Raw genomic sequence first — 18836 nt, 5'->3', positions numbered from 1 at the left:
TTTAGGTTTTTTTCTTAGTTTTGTTTTATGCACGAAATTATCTTTAAGAAAAGTGCACAGTAGAGAAGGGTTCTATATTTTGAGTAGGGGACACACTTCTAGGTAGGAGGTACTCTATTCTAGGAAGCTTCTGCCATGCAGGTTAGGTGATTTATCTAAGAATCCCAAGAGGTGCTATTATAGCAATAAGAAATTCATTTATTTTGAGTTCTTCATTAGTGCATTGATAGTATATTGTTTATTCCATGCAATACCTCAATATTGTATGATCAAATTACAATTAAGATTGTCATAATATTTTGACTTACCCTCTTTTAGAAGGAAACTAGATTGTGTGTCAAGCTTGCACGTCACAATTGTATCGTGCAGAGTTTACCTGGAACAATTTTTATGGATCTAAGCAGCCAGACATCTGTTGGAATTCAAGACGGAACAATACTACAAAGTGGGAAAGAGGTTCCGCAGTTAACCTGCCTTTCACATTATGGTTGGAGTCAGTTTGTTGACAAGATGTTGGATACCCCAACTTCCTTTTTATGACTGAGTGCAAGATTGAAATCTTCGACATATTCCTCGCTCAATTGTCATTAAGCGATGGGTTTTCTCAGAAGTGCTTCACATCTATGAACTTTACCAGAGTTGTTATTGAGTCTTTGGATGTGGTTATCTTTTCAAAGCACAGACGTACAAGAACATGAGAAATAATATGCTCGAATAATTTCAAGTTATCTTCCTATGAATAGGGTTTTCCCTTCGATAAACCTGACGAATCGCTCTACTTATTTCTAGTGAACAAATTTGGGACTTTTCATGAATTGTGAGACAAATTCAATCCCATAACTATCAATTTCTTATTTAAAGTTATACCCACTAGATTAGAACCCACACAAGGAGAATTCTATTCCTGTTTCAAAATAACCTGCAATCGACTTATACCATGCTATTTAATATTTTATGTATTTCTTCACATCCTTGGCCTGTGACATAAAGACACAACAAGTTACCTTGTATTTTCTATACTAACACTCCTAAACAATAATAAAGTATGCCCAAATCTGTCATTTCAAATTATCTATGCATCTCACCTTTTGGTTTTTCAATTATCGAAGTTGTTACCTATATTGATGAGATCATCAACAACTGAGGCCACATTGACAATATCTGTTAGAGTTTTATACGTGCTGCACTAAATGTATTTTTCCTTCAGCAGCACTACAATACATTGTAGTTTCCATTCAGCAGAGAAGTGTACCCAGTAGCAGCCTTGGTCTATGTGCAAATGGGTTGAATTCACAATAGACTTTATCTATTGTTTTGAAGGTGTTTCTCCTTCAATAGTACTTCATCTCAGCAGATCCTTTCAATCTACACCTTCAGCAAACACATACAACCTTGGGGTACATGTTATAGATTCTAGTTTTGCCATGAGGGTATAGCAACGATGAAAGAATCGCATCGATTTTAGGCATCTTATTGTTGTTGTATGAAAGCATGCTTGTCTAGTGTTTCCCAAACTTATATAGAGCCATATTTATTATACTTTTATAGTTTGACTTAGATGCTCACTTTTCTTAATTTAGGTGTTTTTCTTAGTACTATTTTATGCATAGATTTATCTTTAAGAAAAGTGCACAGTAGAGAAGGGTTCTATATTTTGAGCAGGGGACACTCTTCTAGGTAGGAGGTACTCTATTCTAGGGAGCTTCTGTCATGCATGTTAGGTACTTTATCCTAGATAGAGTTCCAAGTCCTTGCCTCCTTGACAAAGTCCCTGCCAGACAAGACACTGGTGGATAGAGTTCCAAGTCCCTAAATTTTCCAAAAACCCACCTGACCCTAGCTATCTAGCCTAAAATCCTTTACATTCCAGTCATCTCTTGGCTGTGATTTCATAGACAGAGCCCTCTCTGGTTTGTTAGGACTAGCTACCAAACTAAAAGCTTGGTCTGTGTTTATCTCCATCAATCTCTTCATCAGCTTGGGATATTATGGAGGATAATAGAGGACCTGACAACTAGGGAGTGCTAAGGTGTTCTAGTGAATGTAAGGTTCCCAAGTCATGGAAAAATGCAATGCTAGTTGTGAGGTCATGACTGCCAAGGTGTGTTAGGGAATGCTAGGGCATGCTAAGATGTGCCAGATAGTATGAAGACATGTCAAACAAGCTAAGATGTGCCAAGTGCTAAGGCATGCCAAGATGTATAAGGGTTCCAAGTCCCTGCCTCCTCTTCTTCCATATGATATCCACTTATGACATTTCCTTTGTAATATTTGGTGCATTTGATAGTTATAGGTCATTTATAGGTTATAAATGTCTTCAAAGTTTCACTTCTAATTGAGTATTCAACTAAACATATTGATTCTCTTATACATAACTATTTTTCCCTCCACCCAATTTTCATAACTTCAATAACCGGTAGGGACCTAAATCTTTGATGTTGCTTTGCTTGTTTAGTAAAATATTGCTGAGACTTTAATTTATTGAAAGTTGTATAATTTACAATTTATGAAGTTTCAAGGTCTATTTTTAAAAAATATAATTCTTTAAAGGGTGCTAGCTCAATGGAAGAGCACCTGCTTTACAACCAGGAGGTTGGTGGTTCGATTCCATCATGCCCTGACATCCATATGGAATGGCGATGATCAATTTTTTGTGACAGAGGCTCTTTTGACCATCACTAATGAGCTTTGCTGACATTTTTCAACCCCCACACCAAAAATATGAAATGGTGATGGTCAACGAATGCCACCATATATGCGCATCAATAATAACGACCCTCAATGGTCCATAACCATAAATCGTTGTTGTTGATATGAAATGATGACGGTCATTGTTCATCATTATAGTCATTATTCATGATGGACATTGAATGTCACCACAACACCTATACTTCTAGCAATGCGGTTTTTGGTGACGGTCAATGAACGTCACCATATATATGCACCAATAGTAATAGCCATTAAAGATCCATCACAATAAATCATTATTGTTCATATGAAATGGTGACGGTCACTATCCGTCATTATAATAAATATTCATGATGGACCTTGAATGTCACCATAACACCTATACTTTTGGCGATGCCACCTTTGGTGACGTTCAATTTTTGGCGACCGAGGCTATGGTCTGTCATCATTGCTCATATGCAATGGCGACAGTCGCTATCCATTATTATAGATCATTATTGGTGATGAACTTTGAATGTCACTACAATACCTATACTTTTGGCGACGCCACCTTTGGTGACGTTCAATTTTTTATGATGGAGGCTATGGTCCATCACCATTGCTCATATGAAATGGTGATGGTTGTTATCTGTCATTATAAATCATTATTGGTGATGGACTTTGTATGTCACTACAACACCTATACTTTTGGCGATGCCACCTTTGGTGACGTTCAGTTTTTGGTGACGAATGCTCTTTTGACCATCACCAATGAGCTTATGGTGACATTTTTTGCCCCTCACCAATGTCCTTTTTCCTTGTAGTGCTTCTTACCAAATATTAAGTTTGTCTAATTTCCTGGACTGTAATTTTCTCTCTTGCTTCTCTTATGCCATTGAAAATATTACCTTTGAGGAGCAAAGGCTCTTTGTGCTTGGCTGACCAAATTTCTCCTCTGAGGAATTAGTTATTATAGTTGAAATTGTGCATTCCACCTATGTTGTTGCACCTTCATTTTCATTTTTGGACAGTTGCAGGTAAATTGCCTTGTTTTATTGCGACAAAATCATATGAGGGGTTGTATATCTTTATTTTGACTCCTGGAAATCTGTTTATTTTGCTACATTATTTTCTTTTCCATTATAGCACCGTTGGACCTTATTTTAGCCAAATTCATGGGTCCCTTTAACAATGTTTCTCATTCACCATCATCTTCAATTGTTATCTTGGCCTGAGGGGAAAAATCGTTGGTTTGATTATCTTTAAATGCTTTAGTATTCTTTGGTTGATTCTGAAGATTCATCAACTGATCTTTTAATATTATATTCTTGATTCCCAACTTCAAATTGACGGCTCTAAGATTCTTAATCTCCACAATGGCTGATATGAGTTGTCTCATAAAACAGATCTTTTCTTCAAGATCTTCCAAACCTATAGTGGAACAACTGGATTCAAAACAAGTGTCTATTTCACTCTCATCTTGTTCAAGAGTGTGTTCCCTTGATGACTCTAGGGAATCTTATTCTTTGCCATAGATGGAACCATTTTCTTCTTGACCATTGTCAAAGTATTCTATTACTATCAGGTTGGTCCTTTCTTCATTATAACTTGATGAGCAACTCTCACTTTCACTAGCTAAGCAGTTTGAAAATAAATGACCTTTTATTCTACAATAACAAAAAAACAACAACTTGCAGATTGCATCCTCTCTAGGTGTTGATCGTTGATTTGGCCTATTGATACAAAAGAATCATCATCTGATTCATGATTTTCAATGCTCTTTGAATCTTTTCCAGTTTCATCCTCAATGGAAAGCCTCTTGATACCACATGCAACTTGCATGTCTATGTCATAGATGGGCTACAATTTTGTCGCATATCTCCTTGAAAGTTTTAAAACAAATTAATTTTTCAATATCTGAGTTCATGGAAAATTTTAGGGGCTAATATTCGCAAGTGGGCTAATTTTCCATGATTTTTCCAAAAAACAGATTCGTCAATTTCCATTTTTTATAAAAATGATTCGCCTAAATTTTACAATATAAAATTATTTTACCTTAAAAATCGCCAACATTATATAGAGAGTATATATAAAATCATTATAAATTTGAATAATTTTACAAATACATCAATAAACATTTTATAGTTTTCATATTAGGGACTAGTGACATTCGCCAATGTTTTTAAACTCAAGATAATTTTCCATCCTTAACATTTTCCCTGTCTGACTTAGACAATCCTCTCATGATTTCCTTCCTGGCTTGTTTATCAAACTTATCATTTATTACTCCATACTCCATAGATATCCATACATCCAAATCAAGATCTTGCAAGTGGATTCTCATTCTTACCTTCCAAGTTGTATAATTTGAGCCATTAAAAAATGGAACTTCGTGTGAGGTAATCAAGTCCTGGTTCTCCATGATCCTTGATCTTCCTTCTAGTTGTTAAAATAAATCCTAAAGGACACTGACTCTGATACCAATTGTTAGAAACAATGGAAACTAGAACGCTACTAAGAGGGGGGCTTAATCAGTAGGTTGGCCAAATTATAGAATTCCTCACAAATTATTCATGGATTAACAAATAAACTCAATCATATAGAACATAACATCATAAACATCAAGCACATGAGCAACATGTACACAAGACACCAACATTCTTTTTATCACAAGCTTCAACTTGATTACATCATGACCCCACAAGATACCACGTGTAGGTTTATCAGTAGCTACTGAAAGGAACTTATATCCCTGCTCATTTATCAACTACCACTAAAAGGGATTGCTACCTCTTCTTGTTTATCAGTACCCACTGGAAGGGACTCTTGCCCTTGCTTATTTACTAGTTTCTGCTGAAAGGGACCCTTGACCCTGCTCGTTTATTAGCCTTTGCTAAAAGGGACTCTTTCCCCTGCTCGTTTACTATCACCCACTAGAAGGAGCTACTACCCTTGATCTGTAAGCTACCACTTATTGGTCTTGTTGATCCATATTTCATCTATTTTCAAACTCAAAACAATATTCCTTCTCTACTTTCAAAACAATTGAATTGATCAATCACCAACACCTTCGACAATCTTTGATTACTTAAGTAAACAGCTTCAACAATCTCTTATTACTGGTCAAATCACCTTCAACAATTTCTCATTATTGAACACACCTAATTGATCAAATCACCAACCATACATACCTACAACATCAATCACTAATCCACTCTTTTCCTTCTCAAACACCTTTGAGACACCAAGGTTTCTCTCTGATTCACCTTTGACGAATACCTAGACTATTATGCATCATGTTGCACCAACAATGCTTATCAACACACTACGCTCTGCACACTCACAAAACAATTTTCTCAAGCCTGCTTATAAAGAATTTGGATTGATATTTTTTGGCTTCTCTTTATTTTCTTTGATTATTGCATGCATCTGGATTTTTTCCTTTGTCCTGTTTATTTCATTCCTCTAACTCCGTTCACCAAGTTATCTGATCCTTATCATCCTTTTCTTCAAGTTAAACTGAGTTTATTTGCTTATTTTAACATTATGGCCTTTTACAAGATTTAGTAGGGCTTTTGCTAATTTTAGCTATAGTTAATTTTGGCTTAACTGCCAAACTTACTACCAGAAGTGACAACTCCTCCTTTATGATCTTAAGCTCCTTTTCACTCGCCCCTTTACCTATTTTCCACCATATAACAAGGTATCCAGAGTCCATGACCACTGGCTAGACCTTTTAGGCGCCAAGCCCTTTTAAGCCCTTCGTGGGCCAATTCTCTTTATTAACAGCTCTACAATGTTGTTTTCATTTCTACATGAAATGTCAAAGAGTTGGCTCTTAGCTACTCCAAGAGCCTTCATGGATCATTTCACTTTATAACCTCTGTGCCCCAAGTTTTTACTTGTTACATAGAACCCTGTGTGGGCACTTATCCCATGGCACCTTCTATCTTGGTGCTTGTTTGTGTGCCTCTTTATTCACCCGTTGTGATCATTTCGCTGAGTTGACATGTCCTGTGCGGACCACCTGACCTCATCCTCATTTGTTGCCTCTTTGTCATCAGTGTTGATGTGTCCCAGTGCCTACTGCCTGTCTCCTTTTCTTACGCACCACTAACAACCCGTTAAGCTCTTCCTTACAAGATGAGTTGTCCCATTGGGTCAACCATCACAATCAAGAGCCAATGAAAAATTTCCTTGGGATGATTCAACTCCTCATAATCCTGACACTCAATCATCCCACTAAATCTCTATTGTGCTAAGCCAAAACCTTTTGGGATCCTGCTAGCGGGACGACATCATGTTGACGTCACACCTACCACATGTCAACCATTGATTGATGACATGTGTCACTTAGAAATGGTTCATTCGGGTGCCCAAAAACACCAAATATGATTGCCACATGTCCACTGCTGATTGGTTGTGCTAACATCACCTTCCTTCATCATCTAGCCCAATCTCATGCTGCCACCTATGCCATTAGAGGAGAGAGAAAAGGAGTCCTAAAGACCTGTTTCATGAGCAATTTATTTGTTAATTGATTTCCAAGTTTATAGGCCATTTCCTTTGCTTTTCATAGATTTCCATTAGGCTGATGCCTTGTTGTATTGTCGCTTTGTTTTCCCTTCAGGCTAGCCCTTAGCAGGCCCTTGTTGTATTGTCGCTTTATTTTCCCTTCGGGCTAGCCCTTAGCGGGCTTAGTTGTCAGAGTGGTGACCTCTGCTTAACTCTCGTTGGACCACGTTATGCTGACTTGTCCTGATGCTTGCCTCCCGGTCCATTCCTTTTGTGCAATATTACTATACAGTGGGGGTAACTCCGTTGGGTCAGGTTGTCAGTGGGATCTACCTGCGACAAATGGAAATGCTTCTTGTTTCTTGCACTATTGTCCATGTCTTCCCGGAGCTTCGCATAGAGGCTTCACCAACCTTGCCTTTGTGTTTGGCTCTTAATCCAACTTTGGCTACGTGTCAAAGGACCATCCAAACACCTTTAAATCTGTAATAGTTTGCCTTTGAGTCAAGTAACTTTGACTGGACCTATCTCTCAATCAAGGAGGCCATTTTCGAGCTTTCGCATACCACTGGAAACATATTTCAGAACTCTCTCCATCTAAGTGGCTTCCTTCTGCTCCTGAGACGATTTTCTTCTCTAGAATTGGCTCCAAAGCCTCTGCACATTTCTTATAATTGCCTTTAACTTACACTCTTTGCCATTTCCTTTGCCTTTTCTTTACCTGTGCCACCTATTAACATCAATGACATCATATTTCCAGCAGAAGTTACAACTTCATATGCACAGGGCTGAATATGTTCAACCCCATATCATATTTGAACCAAAGCATCGCTTTGACATAAATGCATACATCCATGACACATTGAGATTCCTACCAAGAGCAGATTTCTAAAAACAACAATGCACAGGAATAAAATGAAATAGCCACAATTTCAGACATAAATTGATTTATCCACAGACCAAAAACTCATTAATCATATACATACAAATAATTACACAACCACAGAGGTATCTAAACAAATTGTTCATTCAAATCTAGACATATATTAAAATAGCCAAATATATAATATGGGCATGTGCAGCCCAGACATCTCATCCTATGCCTCTTCTCCTAGTGCTAGAGCTTCTCTTTTCTTCTTCCACTGCACTTCTCCTCTATTGCACACACTCTTCTTCTCAAACACTCGTTTATTTATAAAGAAAGCTAGCATGGGATAACCAAGAGTCACAAGTGATGGTTCGTTTCCCCTTCCCACAAAATAAGGGAAACTGAAATTACATTTACATTAGGAAATATTTCTTCCAACCTATTCTAAAAATAAAACTCACATCTTAATGCAAATATCTATAAAACATTTAAAATCTCTCTCAACATCACCATGTGACCATCCCATCACAATGGCAAGCTCTGATCCGATCTTCATCGAACTTTACACTCCCTCTATGCACCCACATCAAATTCTAAAATAAACCAATTCAGATATGCAAATTACTCATAGAAATCTCCATCCAAATCTATTGAGTTCATCTTTGGCAAGGATTTGGAACGGGGTTTGATGTTATAAACTATATTATAAATTTTAATAATGGCATTGGTGCTTGAATTTTATCATGATTAAGTTATTCATATATAGTTATTAATTGAAATTCCTATTCATATGTCTTTATCAATGGTGATCTCTTATTATTTTATCTTATATTATATTCTGAAGTTTATATACTTGAAAATGTGTATAGTCGAACCTAAAGCAAAACCTCGTATGAACCTTACTTGAAATTTTGAACCCAATTCAAACTTAATTGTTTCCAAAGTTGAACTCAAACCTTGATCATGTGACTTTTCCTATTATCACACACACTCACACTTCTTGACATAAAGTCCAAAATATCAAGTTTGATTTGAGTGAAACTAAGAGAGAGGCCAATGTCACCTCACCAACCCTCTTACTACTTCAGGTTGGCTCTCCTACAACACAAGGAGGGATTCCTCAAGTTAAGATTGTCAAGAATTAAGGTAATGAGTTCCTAGGTGATATGAAAAGTGAATCAATCAAAATGGGTTTAGTAAAGTTTTAGGGTATGCAAGTTTAATGGGAGGACCTATTACTAATCAAATTATCATGTTTTTCTAATATCCTTACAAGAGGCTAAGATGGAACCACATAAAACAAGTGCCCATTATCACCTCAAAACTAGTCCTCACTCTTTAATCCAATTCCTACAAATCCAGGGGAAGATTCCCTACACTAAATACCCTCTAGCATAATTTACTAGACTAGTTCCTAATAGGTAGACTAGTTCCTAATATTACCTATTGGGTGATAACCTTTAAGAATTAATTTTTAAAATATTATTGATTTAAAGATGAAAATATGATTGCGAAGACTCTAATTATAGAAAACTAAATTTAAAATACACCTTTGAAAAAACACAATCTATAACACTATTAAAATTATTTTATATTATCATTGATTTAGTTTATATAAACCAAATATATTAATATCTATTATATTTGATCAAAGAGATTTAGAACGTTCGGTGAAGGAGTGCATTGTTAAGGTGCTCCATAAGCAAAGGTCACCAGTTCTAGTCTCGCAAATACCAAAAAATCCAGCATGGTTTCCGCTGGTGCGATCCTCGGGTGACTTTGACGGCTGAGTACGATCCCTGGGTGACTTTGACGGCTTAGACACCCCTGAGTCGTGGCCTCTCAGCCACAGGGTAAGAGTGATTTTAAGAATTCACCCACTTATCAACCAAAAGAAAAATATCTATTATATTTGATTTTATAACTAGCAATTGTCCCAAAAGGTACAAAGAGGATTATTAAATTGGAATCGTTGAATTTTTCTAGAAGAGTTAATTGGTTTGTGGAAAACTTTATTTTCTTGGACTGGATCATTGTGCAACTACTTTTCTTTAGATGTTTTGTTTATATCTATATTACAAGGAACATATTGAATGTCTTATTTCATTTCCGCTATCCTTACTAATATCCTTTCCGTGCTTTTTCTTGATCAATTTGATGAAATATTCCATTATCCTTTGGTCAAAGTCCTCACCTGCATATTAGTGTACATCCCGGTAAGTTCAAAGCTCGAAAGCCAACCAAAAAAGTCAATGATAACCACCATGCACGTATTCAAATTCGCAATGTAAAACTGCGAAATAGAGTTCAAACAGATTACCTCCAAGATGCGTATCACCGTTTGTAGCCAAAACCTCAAAAAATCTATTGTCAATAGTCAGAACGCTGACATCAAACGTGCCACTGCCAAGATCAAAAACAACAATATTTTTCTCTCCACCCTTCTTGTCCAAGCCATAAGCTATTGCTGCAGTTGTGGGTTCGTTGATAATACGAGCTACATTCAAGCCAGCAATAACACCAGCATCCTTCGTTGCTTGGCACTGTGCATCACTAAAATAAGTTGCGCAAGCCCACAAGTTAACAGTCACAATGCAATCAACAATTGATTACCCACAACCTCATAAAAAAAAGTTGAAAAAAAAAGCATATCAGGGACAATCACCACAACATCCTTTATAGTCTTGCCAAGGAATGCTTCTATAGTCTCCTTCATCTTAGTCAAAATCATAGCACTGATTTCCTCAAGGCTAAATACCTTTGTCTCTCCATCTCGTACCTGAACTTGAATATAAGGTTTCCCATCTTTGTTCACAGTCTTGTATGGTACAAGTTTCATATCCTTCTGAACTTCTTTGTCTTCAAACCTATATAAAACAAATGTTTTCATTTAATTGTGCTCATCAAGTAAAAGTTTTAAATCGTTTTCTTGAAGTTTGGACAGGGCAGAAATCAAATCCTAATCTGACCCCAACCAGAATGTTGCTCGACCCTGACTTAACATGCCAATTTCATGACTGACACCCTTGTGGGTTCAATATCAAGGTGAGAATTGGACTTGCAATAAATATAATTGTCTAAACGTTCTGTTCCATACCACTAAAAGTATTTTCAAGTTATAAAATATAAATCATTTGGAAAACTGTTTCTAAACGTTCTATTTCATACCACTGAGAGTATTTTCAAGTTATAAAATATAAATCATTTGGAAAACTGTTTCTAAATGTTCTATTTCATACCACTAAGAGTATTTTCAAGTTATAAAATATAAATCATTCAACATTTTTTTATAATTGAATAATCGTCTCCTCTCTCAAGGGACGATAGATTGAACACGATTTAATTATCTAAGTGCTTCAGCTTCGGTAGAGACTTCTGGCTAATGCGCTTTCACGGCACGGCTTGAAACTTTGACGGCCTTTCAATGGCTTCTCCATATGAAACTTCAACAATTGTGGGTTTGCTGCGCGGATCTTTTATACGGTGACCGTGAGCCTCTATTGACAGCGATCGCATGCCGGCAGCTTCACACTTTACGGTTAAGGTATGGCTCTCTTGTGTCTCGAGATGGTGGGATCGAGCTACAATTCTCCCTCGACTTCTCTCTCGCAAGACGGCTAACCAGATGTACAGATCTTTAGGGTTAATGGAAAGAGCTACTGCCATATACCATATTGGATGTTAGAGGTACAGATCAAACCACATTAAAAACACACCCAAAAAAAAGTAATATGAAATATTCAAAACCAATAAAAATTTTATTGTTAACGTGTTAGGAGATCCCTGGTATCCTTGTGCATGCTCTTGGCAGCCTTCTTCCTGGCCAACGCAAATACGACAGCATCCATACCATCCTCATTCATATAAACCTCGATATTGACCTCATCCTTACAAGGCACTATAGAATTATACATCCTCCAGATCAGATCATGCCTGCTCTGAAGCTCCATGGTCGCCAACAAGCCCTGGCAATATCGGCGCCCGCTTGCATAAAACTTGAAGACATTCTGTCAGCGGAGTATCGTTTCCGTCCCCGATACCTAATAGACTAAAATTTTTCTCAAAGATCCCGTCCTTCGTTGCAAATTGCACCGCCCAGGCTACGGCGATCTGCTCGTTTTACCGTCGGCCCACGAAGTAATTGACGGCAAAGGCGATCAGGAAAGTGACGCGAAGTACTCTATGTAGTAAGACTGAGCGTCTGCGGGGATCAGAGTTTTTGCATAACAGAGCTGGGTTCACTGCAGAATTTTGAGGTGAAAAAAGGTAACTCAACAAATATTTAGAAAAACAGTCAAAGTGCAGTGTATATTTGCCAATGACACTTCAAATCAAAAATGATAACCCCTAATTAATATATTTGATTTACTTTCCTCATAAATGAAAACTTTCGAAACTAAATATTTTTATTATAATTTAATCCGTTCACCCAAAAAAAATTTAGAAATGGATACATAGATTTGTTTAAATGTGTAATTAAAAAAAACACATATAAAACGCAAAAGGAGAAGAATCCATGTATATAGTATAGGTATTTTAGGAAATGTCTGAAATTCATCGGATTGTTCATCACAGTTCATAGGATCGTGGGAATCTATTGACCAATGACATGATGTAGTCGTTGTACCGGCGTGCTATTTTGCCTTCATCAGCGTCAAAGAACAAATAACGTATTCCATTTATCTCAAACCAACCAGACGACTTTGTTTGAAGGTTGCTTGAATTACGGAGAACTGACTAGACGCCTTGCTGCATGATTGGAAGGCTGGTCGGATTAGGGAGAACAGACCAGATGACTTGCCGCAGGATTAGAAGGCTGGTTGGATTCTACTCATGAGAGGTATCTTCCATTCATGTTTATATCAGACAATGTCTGAGGTATCTTCCATTCATGTTTATGTCAGACAATTTCTGTTTTCAATACTGATATGTTGATATCACATTGAACTAATTGATATGTTGATACCATATGGAACCAGTTTAGATCTATTTTAATTCTGGATTTATCAAGTATTCAGTAACGTTAAATTTATTGATGTGTAAATTTTTTCTAGTGAAAAACTTGAGAAAAATTTTAACCTTAAATTTAAATTTATCGATGTGTAAATTTTTTTCTAGTGAAAAACTTGAGAAAATTTTTGCACCTTAAGATATTTGATCCCTCTCAGACAATGGATCTAAGACTAGTCTAATAATTATAATTATTAATTATATTTTTATGTAATTTTACAAAGCCATCAAAATTTAATTAATAATTTTTTAATTTTATTCTTATGAAATTTCACTGAGTCAAAAAGTTTAGATAACATAACATAACAGGTTATTACAACATTTTGTCCATATTGGGTTCGAAAGTGTAACAATGTAATAAAATCAAATTAAAAAAATAAAATTTATAAAAGATTTTGGTTGTGAAATGAGAGATGGTTTTGAGCAAGTGGTATTGATGAGGCATGGTATTAGCCCATATTATTGTAACAAACCTATTTGCAAATTATTAATATGTATGGTAAAGTGGACAGAATCAATTTGGTAAAATGGATTGAATATTCATCCTTAAAAATATGTTGTATTGCAAGTTTATTGTAAGTATTAAAGTTTCCATATACTTATTAATTAAATTTAAATATGGTTACAAAATTGTTATTTTAATTTCTAAAATAAAATAAATTTTAACTTATAATTATTACTTCTATATTATATATTTTAATATATAAACATGTAAAAATATTTGCATACTTTATTATATTACACCTACCCATCTTATAAAGCGTATTACAATACAATAAACTCAACACAAACATCACTCCCTTCATCCCCTTTATTTTTCTTTTTCTATATTCCACCACGGCCAAATTTTTGTGCTACTTTTGTTTGGTTGTGATGTACTTAATTTCATGCCATTTTCTTTTCTTATTGGTTCTTAATGCATGTCTTGGCACTAATCAACCAAAATTTTGGTTTTTTTATAATTGTTGTAGACGCGAGAGAGTCAATATGAGAGAGCGACGAACGATCTTGGGAACAAAGATGGTTCAACTATGTTTGATCCTCCCTATGTTGCTCAAGTTCATATCGAGTTCAATAGTAAGCAGAATTGTCTAGTCGAGGATTGGCGAAATCTTGGTGGGTAATGTATATCATCTTGTTATAGTTATTAATTAGAATATCCCTAGAGGTTAAATCCTTTTGGAGAGATTTAACCTCTCGGTCATGAAGTGTTCAATAAGACCTCACAAATGTGACTTCACAACACATTATTCTTCTTCCCTTTATAATTTTTTTTAAAAGAGAACTTAGTTAGGTTCTATGAAAAAATATGTAAGAAAATATTTAACCCATGGTTTATATGTCAGATTTTAAAAAAGTTTTCCGATTTATTTTCAAGTCTATTTTTTGAAAAGTTTTCTAATTTATTTTTTGATCTAATTTGCACAGAATCTGGCACGGATTTATTGAAATCACAAGTTTGACCTCTGCACAATGGAAGTTCCCTAGAGGTTTTTCAAAGTGTCAAATCTATATATGTAGTCTAAAAACTAGTTTAACAAACACAAATCAAGATTTGATAAAAAAAAAAAGAAATTCCCAAATTCGGGCGAGAAATTCGTCGGAAACTCCAAAAAGTCACACCTAAAGACAACTCCAATATTTAATGATTGTATATATTAAGAGTAAAATCAAACATGATAATGATTTTTATTTTTCATTTTTTGCATTGGATTTTGATGTGGGACTCTCAGCTCTAGGTAGCAGGCCCAACATAGCAGCATAGGGTATTTGTGGCTAACATACTCGTAGCTATTAATGGTAAGTTTTGTTGGTGAAACCATCGAGACAATGATTCAAATCCTATTGTGTATATGGATTGCTATGATCTCGGCTTAAGAAGTAGATTCCCCTTATCCGAGAGTCTTCGCTGTTGTGAAATCTTAAGTTTTTGGTATATCTGGCTTGTAGGTTGTTTGATATACTCTTGGTGTTATAGTGGAAACCATGAGGTTTGATATTGGATCTGGACCAGATTAGTCTAAGGAATTACGAATTCATCATGTCTGAAGAAAACAAAGAGCATACTAAAAACGATTGTAACAATCAAAAAGATAATATCCATAAATATATCTCTCTCTTTTTATTTTGGGAAACATTGTAGGATTGTTTTCTTCCAGGGACTTTTTATTTTGGCAAGGGCTATATAGTTGGGATGCACGAAGTATTTTAGCATTCAACTTGGTTCCAATTGAGTGCATGCCAGAGCTACTTTGATCGAGAGGTTTTCCCTGTAGATTGACTACTCTGAAATGCCTAATTGAGTGCATGCCAGAGCATCATACTTTGATCGGGGGGTTTTCCCTGTATATTGACTACTCTAGAATGCTTTCCCTGTAGATTGACTATTCTAAAATTCCTTGTAGATTGACTACTATGAAATGCCTTATGGTATATTGCTTCATGGCTAAACTGGAATGCCTTGTAGATTGACTACTAGGGAATGCTTTCCCTGTAGATTGACTACTCTAGAATGCCTTGTAGATTGACTACTCTGGAATGCCTTATGGTATATTGCTTCTTGGTATTCATTATTTGGTTATATTCTTTGCATTGTCTCTAGGTTTGTTGGAAAGAGATGTTTTTTTCACTTGAATAAATCGGACCTAGAGAAGCTCAAGCATACATAGTCATGCCCAAGATTGGACCATGAGACTTGTGGGGACCAAATCTCCCCACCTAACTGTTGGACCACATCCATGAGACTTGAAAATATGTTGAAAAGAGATGTTATCCTCTAAAAAATTTCAAAATCTTCCTTTTCGATGGTTTAATATGAGTTTCTTTGGGATACTTGGATTATAATGAATATACACCTCAATTTAGCCTCCAATCGATGAATTTATTTATTGAATATGGAAGGCCTCAACAAGAGAAATTGAGATGGTGCCCTAACTTTTTACTCAAAATTAATTCTTAGAATTTCAATTAAAAAATTATATATATAAATAATGAAAAATGTAAAACTATATAGTATTAATAAAAAATAAATTAACGTAAATCAATTTTAATAATACATATATATATATATATATATTTTTAATCTAGTTTGAATGTTTAGGAGAAAATATTAATTAAAAAATTATACATATAAATAATGAAAAATGTAAAACTATATAGTATTAATAATAAAATAAATTAACGTAAATCAATTTTAATAAAATAAATAAATTTATTTTTATTTTTTGATATAGTTCGAATGCTTAGGAGAAAGGGTAGGATCTAGGATTGTTTTCTTTGCAAGTGTGGTGGCGTGTCAATTGCTTATTCTTTTCCAACTACATAGGCATTTATGGCATGGAGAAGGAGGAAGTGGATTTTTGTTACAACGTCATGGGAATAGTCGAGATAATTAGCATAGGATTGGAGTTTATGGGATGGTGGGAGCATCTGAGGGTATAGTCTATGGGGATCTTTGGACTTTTGTTAAGTATAAGAGTTGGTACAAGTGGAGTTGATGTATCAAAAGGTAAGTAGAGGTTTAATGTTATGCAAGGTGGCGAGGAGGGTTTGTAGGTTGGCTTTAATGGAAGAGTTAGTGTTTTTGTTAATAGAAGAAGGAATGTTCCAGTAACTCGGGTCTTACTTCCTCTAATCCACATAATGCAAAGAAATTATTATGTGAATTCATTCCTAGAAAGGATTAGTAAAAATGGTGGTTGGTGAAGACATTTCACTTGAAATCTTTTGGAATTTTTTCGGCAAGGCTATGGTTGAGTGATTTTTTGGGAAATCCTTTCACATAGAAATTCTCAAACAATCATTGATTAGCATGTGGCTTGCTATGCTTGGATGTTTTCTAACCTTCCATATCTTTTTTAGTAGCTAGATCTATTTCTTGTTTAGATTTATAGAGGATATGTGTGAAATACTAAAGCAAGATTGGAATTGGGGTCCTTTTGGACTCATCTGAAAGAATGGGTAGTTGATTTCGACCCTAGGAGATAGTCAATTTCTTCCATGGTGATGTGGTTAATCCTTGTTGGAAGACCTATGGTTTTATCTCATTAAAAAATTATGTAATCCATCAAAAGATAAATCGGTAGGTTCATTCGATTAGAGAAGTATTGGATCTCTAAAACAGACAAGATATGGGCCTAGGTACAGGTTAGTGAGTACTAAGGAAGCTCTTCTTAACAAATTTCAATGGGTTGTTGATGAGTTCTCCTAGAATCAGTGCATCAACTACTAACACATTCCATTCTATTGATTTGGTTGTCATGCGATAGGTCATACTCATGCTTAATTCCTTCACCCTTTGAGGTTAAATATTTTATTTTGGAAGATTTAGAAGACCAAGGTGTCAAACACTATGGCAATGGAGGCTAGCTTGGAAAATGAAAAGGGATTGTCCAACATCAACACAAAGGAGTTGCATTCAAATTCTCAATTAATATATATGGTAAGCCTAAATTTCATTTTTTTTCCTTTCTTTGGGGCCAATGTTTTGAAATATGGTTTCATTCCTAGTCCTCTTCTGAGTGATGCACTTGTGTCCTCTTGCATGATAGGCTTGGTCCAACCTAGTTTTAATCCTGACTCCCTAAATTGTGGAGCCCACATTCTTCTTATCTATCCTTTTCCTTCAATGTTCCCTTCTTTCATCCCCTCATCCCATTCCCCAATGGTTATGTGGGGAAGAGTGGGATTAGATCTTGTATTTCTAAGGACTTTATGGAGTCTATGCTAAATAGCAAGTTTACCTCTCCTTGATTCTTTAGGTACTTCATTTGTTCACATATGATGTCCAAGGATTCAGGTATTACTTAAAAGTGGTTATCCTTGAAAGCTAATATCTACTCCTAGGTTGATCGAGAAAATATTGTATCTCTCTAGCCCAAACTCCAAATAGAAAAAGAGGTTAGGAAAGGTAAAAATTCCACTATTCTTCAATTCCTTAGAGTAGGGAATGCTCACTCCCATAGTTTTCCATGATTTGTTCATCCTTTAATATTCGTAGGGTTGAGATCACCCCTATGATCTTATCCATCAAGATATTGCTCCATGTTTACTCTCCAAATGTTATTCTCCTTCAAGAAACTATGTGCATTGGGTCAAATGTGCTGGATATCTCTCATCTTAGTTAAAATATTGGTCCTTTATTTCTATCGACTCAAATGGCCTTTTGGGTGGGCTCATTACTGTGTGCGAACCTAGTTTTAAAATCCAGTCTTGTTCTACCTTTAACTCTTGAATTCTAGTAGAATTGGATGTTGTGGATTTTGCTATTCCTTTCAAAATTATTAATATATATGGTTTTTATGCTGACAATAGGTCATTTTGTGAAGCATAAGTATGAGAAATAAAATGAATAAGATGGATAGCTACTCTTTTTGAAATTGTTTCTACATTTATTAATTCAATTCAAGATTCAATTTGTTTAGATTATTTTTTGAGGTAAGAATCAAATCAAAATATACAATTATAATTGTAGTGAATTGGGTATAAATTTGTTGGTTTTAATTTTAAAATTTTATCTATTGAAAACAATTTAAGGGTGCACCATGATAAAAAAATAACAAGCTTAAGAGAACATATTAAGAAAAAATAGTTTAATTGTCAATATAGATCAATAATTGTAATGTTACTTGATGGCTTTCTTAATCTTATTTTAATTATGTAGAAACTCATGTCCAATTTTAGGTTGAGAGACAAAGCTTTGTTCCTACTTACATAATCATTGAAATCCTAAATAAAATACTCCATTCATTTTAGTATATCGAATATTATTCATTAG

The sequence above is a fragment of the Pinus tabuliformis genome, chromosome 4_1 (assembly GCF_031772625.1).
Source record: "Pinus tabuliformis cultivar Carrire ecotype Pingquan chromosome 4_1, CPIR1, whole genome shotgun sequence".
NCBI classification, from domain to species: Eukaryota; Viridiplantae; Streptophyta; class Pinopsida; order Pinales; family Pinaceae; genus Pinus; species Pinus tabuliformis.
This window is presented reverse-complemented; position numbering follows the sequence as displayed.